The sequence below is a fragment of the Conger conger genome, chromosome 17 (assembly GCF_963514075.1).
Source record: "Conger conger chromosome 17, fConCon1.1, whole genome shotgun sequence".
NCBI lineage: Eukaryota > Metazoa > Chordata > Actinopteri > Anguilliformes > Congridae > Conger > Conger conger.
In genome coordinates this window covers 13,086,068-13,093,871 of record NC_083776.1, presented here as the reverse complement: position 1 = coordinate 13,093,871, position 7,804 = coordinate 13,086,068, and positions in this window count along the sequence as shown.

Here is a 7,804-nt window from a genome sequence, read left to right as displayed (position 1 = left end):
GAGTGTCTGTGTGTGTGTGTCTGTGTGTGTGTGTGGGAGTGGCAGCGTGTGTGTTCTAACGTGTGTGTTCGTGCTTGCGTAGGTGTGCACGTGTGTGCCTGTGTCTGTGTATATGTGTGTGCATGCTTGCGCGTGTGTGCCTGTCTGCGCTCGAGTGTGTGTCCTCTCCTGTTGTGTAATTGCTCCTTTCTGCTCACTCCCAGACTGGCTCTGATCCCACAGAGACACAGACGTCTCCCCCACGTCTCCCCCTGCGCTCCAGCGTCTCCCACTCAGCGCCGTTAGCCCGCCGCGTAGCCGCAGCTGCCAGCAGCAGGGAGACTGTTGTGACTGCCGTCTGAAGCCGGTCCCTGTTATCACCGCGGCCCACCTGCCCGTCGCCGTTCCGCCCCGATATTACCGCGCCTGTGTTTACCACGCGTCGCCTTCCCGCCTAGTCATTATGTCAGCAGCAGGGGGATTAAACGCGGAGAACCGTCTTTGTCTCTTACAGGAAAGGGGCCGTATTATTGTTAATGGGCAAACGATATATACACTTGCAGGTGAAACCTATGCATTTGAAATTGGACCATGTATTTTAAAATGGTAATATAAGAAATGCGTACGTGATCACGGAATAGTCATTTGTTTTATTTATATGATGCCTTTCTCAATCTTAAGGACACTATAGGGTACACAAGCAAGAAATAATAATGGGTACAGAGGGAAACGGATACTGAAGCAGTCATTGTGACCAGCCTGTATTTTCACAGAAGTATGCACAAGCAGAGCTGGCCTGAAACATCCCACTTATTAAAACTATCCACCACCAGGGGGCAGCGTTTCTAAGATTTCTGGGCAACGGGCCGTCTGCAGGCTCTGAAAAGGGGACAGGTGTTCTCCGCTCTTTCACTCGAAAGGAAAGTTTACTTATTCACGCGTTTCTGACTGCACTCCTCTGGTTTGGGAAGGTCGTACTGCTAGACCACAGATATGCCGGCGGTCTGCTCACTACTTCATCGTCGTGCTGATTATTATTTGTGTCAGCCCAGGAATCCCGTACCTGTCTCTCACACTCAAATCTGGTGGAAGGGGAAAATATTTTCGCCGTTCACCGCCGGGCCAGCCGCGGGGGTTTGTACGCCAGGGAGTTTGATTCAGCTGAGAAAACAAGCCTCTCTGAGCCGTGGAAAGTTCAGCCCCACCCTTCAGCGCAGCGTTTGGACCTACAGCAGGCCAGCGCTGTGGCCCGACATCCGCACCCGCGAGAAGCGGAAGGCCGCTCCGCTGTTTTCCGTAGCGCGTCGCCTGTTAAGAGCTGCAGGTTTCCGGGTGGTTCTCCGTAGCGCGCCTTGCGTTGCAGTCCCTGCCGGTGGTGGCGACAGCAGTTACTGCAGTGAAGCACTGGCAGAGCCGCCTTCCATGGCTGGGCGGGCAATTCATTCATTTTTAATTCACCATAACATTACATCTTTTAGCCGGGATCAGGGGGTGGGAAAGGGGCTTCCCAAACTAGAAAGTGTTTGGGTTTTTTGTTTTGGAGGGGGCGGGGTGTACTAGTTTTTTGGGGAAATGTATGAATTCATACATTTCATTTTGGGTTTGGTTTTTCTTATGTGTAGTGCTGACACTGTCATCACCTCTCACTCCAGTACTCCCCCCCCCCCCCCCATACCTTTAAAAAAACGCTAATGTGTTCCGTCTGTTTCCACACGCAGATCGCCAGTTTGCCGGCCACACTCCAGGTTATGACGGAGGGCAATGAACGTGTCGCTGAGCGATAATTACACTTCCTAACACAAATAAGCAGTTTGGCGGGCGGGCTGTGTGTCTGGCCTGATCTGTCAGGGGGACGGAACGAGGGCGGGGGGTACCTGGGGGGCCGGGGTGGGGCTGGGCGGGGTGTCTGGGAGCTGCGGGGGGCGGGGGGGCGCCCCCGCATGTGTGAGGTACGGGCCGGATGCCGGTAACTGGCTCCTTCACTGCCTGTTTTAAGCTCACCAGACCAGTGTGGCTAAATACACGCCTTGCCACACTAGCAACCACTACAGTATACGCTCTGCAGAGACACCAAGAGCTCATAAACAGGCTTAAAACCTTTTAGCCATTCTCTGGGCTGGTACCAATGTGTGATGTCTGTCTGTCGGCCAAATATTTACTTACTATGATACGGTTAAACTGTCCATTCGCTGATCATATTCCTGGCACTTGTGTTCTACCCTCAAAATCTGTAGTGTGCACTTTGTTTTTAAGAATTTGTCAAGAATGGTTTCAGCAAAATTACTGTATATTAGCCACAATGATATGATTCACATTTCTTATAACACGTGTAACATCTTGAATGTGTTTATGAATATGTGTTTATAGCGCTTGTGAAGGAGCTTGCACATGTTTAAAGGACGGACTGCAAAAAAAAGGATTCTACCTCCAAACACGTTGTGAAACATGGCTTTTGTGACCCTGGCTATGGAGTGCATGAGTCACTGAAGCCCTCAGTGTGTAAAACTGCCTCTGGCTCTTACACTGCCATGTAAATACAGCGTGAGGATGAATGCAAAACGGACATGCGAGATAGACCTGCTGGGCTCCAAATGCCCTTCATTAAATTCACCTCTTAAATGTCATCCGTAAAGATGTCAGAGGACGTGGAGACGGTTTTAGAAAGCAGCACAGAGAAGCCTTCACTGTAGAACGGTGAGGTTTATTGTTTTGGATTTGGTGACATATGCGGTTTTTTTGCAGTGGAAAAAGCTGGGTGACACTTTGGAGTGGATAAATGTCACTGTCTTTTGCCCTTGGAATGTCACAATCAGCATTCTCACTGACGGATGGGTTGTAGTATGCTGTTTCCATTGTTTGGGCACATAGGCTTGGTCACCAGTGAAATTTAAGAAGGGAAGGTGCTCCAAATCTCAGATGGCTGATCTATTTTACATTTCTTTCTGAATGTTCTTCTCAGGGCTTGCCTTGGAGTGTAATGGTTGTTCACTGTTCTTTCTCGCTCTGAAGAAACTCAAAGCTGGCAGTCTGACCATAGTCAATCTAAAATTGTGCTTAATAAAAAAATGCATGGTCTGTACGCTCATGTCTGGCTTTTATCAGCTAAGCCACTCGTCAGTCCCAGATTTCATGTTGTTCTGTGTTTGGTTTGGACACGCTGTGAGAAAATGCTTTTGAGCACATGCACCTGTAGGGTTTTTAAACTGCGATGGGCAGTTTGAGTTTTTGTATTTTACTGTCCAAATTGAAGAGTGATATACAGAGCCAGGAATTTTAATTTGTTCATAGGTTCTTTTATGATCTCTTGGCGTTCTGTGCCAGTTGGCTAGAGGCATGATTAAAGACATTCGCCGAGAACAGACGAGTACTGTAAGTTTCCTTCGTCATCTTTCTGCATGTATTTCAGGGTACAATTTGGAGTTACTGCAAGTTTTGGACATACAATTAGCTACAGTACCTTCCCAGGGTTCATGTAACTGCATGAGAAGAAACTCTAGGAAGCATTTAGTTCTCAAGCGAGAACAAGATTTGTTTATATATAGTCTACTTGGCACAACAAAATGCTTTTCTTGGGTTTATTTGCTCTCAGCTGAGTAAATACTTGGTGCAGCTGTATTCGTTCTGCAATTCCCCCATAGGCATAGTCACAGTTACGAAGACAGGAAACATCTATTACCACAAACCTGTGTATCATTTAGCAGTATACACAGATTAGCAGGACTATGCTGGACCACGTCACACACGCTAATACACACACACACACACACACACACACACACACACCTATGAGGCAGCTCCTGCAGTCAGAACACCGGGCTGTCATGAATACAAAATGGCGGGTGATGAAGTGCAGGGCAGGAAGCTCTCCTGCCCGTAAACCGGCCCTTTTATTTGGGGTACCTGGAGGGTACGGAGAGAGAGAGCGGCGGGTGGGAACAATGGGCCATTCACAGGTAGACACCCAACCCCCCCCACACCCGCTAGCACATTCCACACAGGTCAGGAGGTCCGGCCCGCCCCCCGTGTGGAGATGAAAGGGCCCTGCCGGGGCGATGTTTTTTTTCGGGGGCCCTGGTGGGGCTCTGAGAGACGGGGGAAGTGGTACCAGGTGAGGGGAGAGCGAGCATGATTGGGGCGGAGGAGGAGGAGGAGGAACAGGTGTGCCAGGGAGGAGGGGCCCTTGCATTTCTTTTTCTTCTTCTTTCCTTTCAGTTTTGACTCGTCTTCAGGGTGCCTGTGGGGGGAGGGGGCTACTGAGGGGGTGATATTCTGCTATAGGCTGTGGAATTTTGAAAACTACCAATAAGATTGTGTTTCTCTGACTATCTCTCTCTCTCTTTCACTCACTCAATCTTACACACAAACACATGCACACACACACTTGTGCACCCAATGCATTCGTGTGAACACACACACACACACACACACACACATGCACCCTTCAGGTGGCTGATAGAAGCTGCTTTTCGCCCCTCTGGCTGTTACGGTACATAGCCGAACTGTAAAACGAAGGCGGTCTGGAGACACATAATTTACGAGGGAAGAGGCAGGCTGCGGTTATTTTTGGAAACTCCACCTCTGTTTTTCAAAGAGATTTTTCCTCCCTCTGGGCAGGAACCAGGTGCGTCTTCACACAGCGGAAACGGCGGAGCTCGTAAAGTGCTGACTGCATCTGTATCCTCTCTCTGTCACCGGCGGGAGTTTGGGTCCGCGCTCGTCTGTGGGCTCATAGCCGCTCTTTCAGGCCTCGCACGTGAACCCTGTCCACAACATGACCGGGGTCTGATGGCTGGCGACAGCGTCGGACCTGACCTGTGACCCTCTCTTTGGTTCGGGTCATTCATTAGTCATTGTGCACAGATTCATTGGAGGCCCATGTCTGAGAAGAGCAGGAGGACATTCAGGGCTGTGTTCAGGAATGCGCAACCCAGAGCAGGGGTGGCCAGTCATGCCATGGACGGCCAGATGTGTATGCAGGTTTTTATTCTAGCCTGTCACTGCACCTGCTGATTTCGCTAATTAACACACCGTCAACCAAAGAAGAGGGAACTAATTGGTGGAATCAGCTGGTGTGCCGATTGGTTGGAATGAAAACCTGCATGCTCTCGGCCGTCCGTGGCACATGATTGAACAGCCCTGACCTTCAGCCTTCAGGGCGCAGGACTGTCGGTGAGACTGCTCCCATGGTTATGTTCAGGAGTCGCGTTCAGGTCGAACTACAATAGGCAGGCCACAAGACAGGGTCCTGACACTTTTCAAGTACTTTTATTACCTTAGTCATTCCTGACAAACTGAACAGAAACTAAACGGCAAGCGGTTCGTCCTGTTATCCTGCAGTTCAGGAAGGTGCCACAAGAGGGTGCAGTAGGACACGGTCAGCACGTCATGTCTCCCTGGCTGGCCACATCTCCTCGTCTGCCAGAGATGCAGAACACGTCAATAACATGCACGTGAAATATGTATTTGCACATGTACGTGTTTTTTGTATAATACATGCTGCTCTCCTCTGCAATGTATGCATCTGCATCTTCAGTCAGACTCTACCTCCACCGTTTTGAGTATAGTGTGTAGATGTTTATTTTGGAAATATTGTGTATGTTGTAATGTTTTAGTGTGTTTTTGCCTGTGCCCGGGGCTGCACCTGTGATAAAGGCCTTTAACAGTGAATCATTTAATGCGTGGCTCTGCTGTTCAGAGATGTCATTACCCACAGTGCTCTTTCTGAAAAATAAGGTTGCAGGTTATTTGTGTGGAGCGTGTCGGCTCATCTCTGACCAGCTCTGTACTGCGGTCTGTCTTATTCAAAAAACCACTTCTGGACCCGAGAGGGGTTGCCAACCTTTCCCAGAATGCTCCCAGTTACCCGGTGACAGGTATCAGGTGACAGGACGTGCATCCTCACCGGACAGGAAGGAAGTGAAAGGAAGGTAGGGAGATCCTCCTTCATGTCTGCCTCATTCGGGGCACTGAATGGTTCTTCTTCAGGGCTTTGGAGGAGCAGGAGTGTGTTAGTCTGAGAGAGGCGTTTATGGAGGTAGGGTCAGGGCACTTCTCGCGGAGGTCTGCTGAGTGTGACAGAAAGCAGGCAGGATGTATGGTCGTCTTATCTGTAATGTTTATGTAACGACAAGCAATGCTGTCTGCGAAGCCCTCCATGCGGGAGTTTGAACTGTGATGAACACTTCCGTAGGGCACGGGTGGTCAGCCTTCACTTTCAGTACACACTGAATGAGATATGCACACGCACTGAATGAGACGTGCACACGCATTACACGTTTAGAGTAGGATTTTCAGAGAGCAGGATGTCCACTGTTACAATGTAAAACTATACAGAATAATCCTGATTGGCCTGTACTGGAACTCACTCAGAGAATTCACAATTCACATTCACATTCACATTCACAAGCCATTCACACGGGTACACACACTCATACACATCCAGTCACACACACACGCACACACCCCGACACACATTCACATGCACACAGACATTCACATACACACACACATTCACAAGCTAACAATTCACTTGTGTATGCACACACTCATACACATCCAGTCACACACACACACACACACCCGACACACATTCACATGCACTCACACATTCACATACACACACACATTCACAAGCTAACAATTCACTTGTGTATGCACACACTCATACACATCCAATCATACACATCCCCTGCAGCCTGATCATACACACACATTCAGAAGCAAAACATCCACACGCTTGCACACATCCAATCACTTATGCACCATCAAATGTAGCTGGGTGTTCAGAAATGTTTACTGGGGTGTTTTGCTCGAAACAGAAGCCAGATTTATGAAAGGATAGTAGCTATGGTGGATTTACTTAATGCTCGCATAGGGTTAAAACTGCTATTACGATGTAATCTGCAGAGTTGCATCACTCTCTCTCCTTTTGCGACGTAGTTAAACCTGTTCAAGCATATGCATCCTTAGCGTGAACACGCTAAAACATGGTGGCAGTTTTGTAAATAAGGTTAATGAAGTATTCAGTCTAATTTACTAAAGCATGCCTCAATTGCAACGCTCCTTTTTCACGTGCTTGTTAAGAAGTGAAAGCAAGCAGTGCTGATGTAGCTTTGGCTGTATGAAAGGTGTGTGAATAAGGGGTTCTCTCTCCCTAACATGACAGTAGTCATCAGAGGATGAGCATAATAAATCAGGATCTAACTGAACATCAGATCAGCGACTCACAGCCACTCAATAACCGCACTACTGGTGGATGTAAAAGTGGACCCAACTATTAAACGATTTGCCTGCTGTGGTGAACTTACTCTCAACTTTACATTTCCATGTGTCTGGATCTTTTCAAAGTAGCCTACATTTGCAAGAATTTCACTATTTTGTGTTTTGTTTGATGCGTTTTGTAGGCTCGAGGTGCAGACGCTTCGTATTTTTCTTGTCTATGATATACAGTATATCTTGTCATATTTGCTGGTTCGCCAGACTGCAGTTCCTTTCCACGATTGAGTCCTGTTTCCAATCCTGTTTTCTGTTCTCTCACCTGTCATCACATGACCCTGATCAGAGAACTGTCAGTCACATGACCCTGATCAGAGAACTGTCAGTCACATAACCCTGATCTGAAAACTGTCAGTCACATAACCCTGATCAGAGAACTGTCAGTCACATAACCCTGATCTGAAAACTGTCAGTCACATAACCCTGATCAGAGAACTGTCAGTCACATGACCCTGATCTGAGAACTGTCAGTCACATGACCCTGATCAGAGCACTGTCAGTCACATGACCCTGATCAGAGAACCCTGAAGGGCAAAACACATTCTGTTTT